Source organism: Balaenoptera musculus, chromosome 14 (assembly GCF_009873245.2).
Source record: "Balaenoptera musculus isolate JJ_BM4_2016_0621 chromosome 14, mBalMus1.pri.v3, whole genome shotgun sequence".
NCBI lineage: Eukaryota > Metazoa > Chordata > Mammalia > Artiodactyla > Balaenopteridae > Balaenoptera > Balaenoptera musculus.
In genome coordinates, this window is record NC_045798.1 from 209,691 (window position 1) to 212,833 (window position 3,143).

Below are 3,143 nucleotides of genomic sequence, written 5' to 3' on the forward strand. Positions count from 1 at the left end.
TAGAGACCCGGGCGGCCGCTGCCAGAGCGAGCCGTGGGAACGCGCGTTCGGGGGAAACGTAAAGAATTAGGATTTTTTAAAAGACCGGGAATCCAAATCAGGTCGATTGATAAGTGATAGGTAGGTGTGTAGACAGATGTGATAGAGAATTGGCTTAAGAACTCAATTGAAGAAAACAAAAAAAAGCAGATAGTAAAGCAGAAAAAAAGGGACGTTAATTTATAATTCAAAGGCTGTGGGGGGAGTTATTATAAGTCACTCTATTTTTTAAAAAAAGAGAGTGAAGGGTAGGATGAAAAAAGAGGAATAATCACAGATACATAGGAGATTGAATGAGAATCCGCTCTGTGTTAATAAATACGGAATTCTCTGTGACACAAAAGATTCTTAAGGGGTAGATGTGTCAAATTCGACCCAAGAAACAAAAAAACCCAAACGTGAATGGAAATGAAGACAATGTCAGAGATTCTCCGCCGAAAAGCATCGTTCATTGAGTTTCCAGTGAATTCTTTCAAACATCCAGTGATCAGAGAACTCGTATTTAAATAGTTCCAGAGGAATTAGAAGGGAAAGTTTCTATTTATGTAATAGCATAAAGGCACCAAAATGGACAGATGTATGATTTGAAAAGGAAGCGCAGACAAAACTTGATTATTGCTGCCCATGAAAAAATACTGAGAAATTATCAACAGATAATTTTTGTAGACTATTCTGCAATATTTTGTAGAAATAGAAATATTTTGTAAAATAGAAACCAAGTGGATTCTATTCTAGAAATATGAGGGTGATCAGAATATACGTTAATATAAATAAATAAGGGAAAAATAGAATTCCCTCAATAAAATGAAAAAAATTTTTAACTGAAAAAATACACTCTGGACTTTAAAAAATAAATCAGAAAAAGTTGTTTCCTAATTTAGCCTTATGAAAGATACAGACTTCAACCATGAAGCCAGTATGCTGCTTAAGTGTGGAATATAAGGAGGAGTTAGGAACAAGGTACTAATACCCAGGATTAAGATTTTTAAAACTGGACTAACGCTGGGACTTCCCGGGCAGTTCAGCGGTTAGGACTCCACGCTCCCAGTGCAGGGGCACAGGTTCAATTCTGGTCGGGGAACTAAGATTCCAGAGCCATGCAGCACAGCCAAAACAAAAACAAAAACACACAAATAAAATGGACTAATACTTAAAATGCAGAACACAAGTGTTACCGAGTCCAAGCTCATGCCGGTCACCACACGACAGGCCAGTAAATCCAGAGGTGATTTGCTGGGGCAATGAATAGCAACTTTATTTGGAAGGTCAGCAGACGGAGAAGATGGTGGACTAGTGTCCCAAAGAACCATCTTCCCTGAGTTAGAATCCAGCCTTCTTTTATACTAAAAGGGGAGGGGTGTGGTTGGTTGTTGTGAACTTCTTGGTGCCTGAATCCTTTGTTCTTGCAGCTGTCCACCTCGGTCCAGTCACAATGTTCCTTTAAACCCCCAACAAGACAAATGTTATTCTCTGCTCTGCAACTTTTTATCTCTATATGAATGGAACAGTGTTACACTCTTAATAACTATAACAACGTTATACTCTTAATTCTCAGAGCCTTGAGAATGGGTTATCCTGTAAATTTCAGGCTATAGGCTACACTCTTAACTTGTATTATGGCGAAAGCAATAGAATACAAACCTTAAAGTAAAAGAAACAGATCAAATATGGAGTCAGATTTGTTCTTCCCTGTGACACAAGGGTGTGTGTCAATGATCACTGCTGAAGTAAACACATTTTTACACCATTTGGGAGTTTTATTCCATAAATTGTCAATTATCTTTGCCATTTTTCTGTTCTGTTATCTATTCATGGAGGTGAATGTATATTGTTTACTAATCCTCAATATGCAATATATATTTTAATTTTTTTCTGCCTATTCCTTGTCTTTGAACTTTGTTTATAAAATTGTTGATCCCGTAGGCTTTATTTTTGACATAAAATTTATCTAGCTTTTCCTTTATGGTTTCATTTGTGGTTTACTTATGTGTCTTGTTAAGAAATCTTTCTCCATCCTGGTATCACAAAAGATTTCCATGTGTTATCTTCTAATAGTTTCAGCATTTTGCTTTCACATTTAACTTGGAATCTGTCTGAAGTTGTGTGTGTGCATGTAGTGTAGATATTGATATAATTTCATTTTTAAAAAATTATTTATTTATTTATTTTTTTGGCTGCACCAGGTCTTAGTTGTGGCTCATGGGATCTTCACTGCCACGTGTGGGATCTTCGTTGCAGCATGCAGGATCTTTATTTGTGGCCTACAAACTCTTAGTTGCGGCATCTGGGATCTAGTTCCCTGACCAGGGATTGAACCAGGGCCCACTGCATTGGGAGCTCGGCGTCTTAGCCACTGGACCACCAGGGAAGTCCCTATAATTTCATTTTCTTTCCACATGGGAAGCCAATTTCCTCATCCCAAGTGCGTTCAATTGCTAGAGCTGCCATAACAAAATATCACAGACTGGGTGGGGTAAACACCAGAAACGTATTTTGTCACAATTCTGGAGACTAGAAGTCTGCTTTCACGGTGTTGGCAGGCCTGGTTTCTTCGAAGGTCTCTCTCCTTGGCTTGCAGGTGGCCGTCTTCTCCCTGTGTCTTCACATGGTCCTCCCTCTGTGCGTGTCTGCGTCCTAATCTCCTCTTCTTTTTTTTCTCCAGTTTTATTGAGGTATAATGGACATACAGCACAGTATAAATTTAAGGTGTACAGCATAATGATTTGACTTACCTACCCCATGGAATGATGACCAAAATAAATTCAGTGAACATCCATCATCTCATAGAGATACAAATTTAACAAAATAGAAGTTTGTTCTCGTTGTGATGGGACCTCTTAGGCTTTACTCTCTTAACGACTTGGAGCAGTATCCACAACACACAGCGGTGCTGATTCTGTTTACCGCGTCACACATTCCATCCCTAGTACCTATTTGTCTTATGACTGGAAGTTAGTTCCTGTTACACAACACAGTGATTCTGTTACTGACTTCAGTCCTTGGACACTTTAATCAACAGAAATTGGTAAGTGGCCAGACGAGGAATTCAGGCAAGGCTTTACTGGGACTCACACTGCAAAACAAGAAAAGGTGCCCTTGCTTGC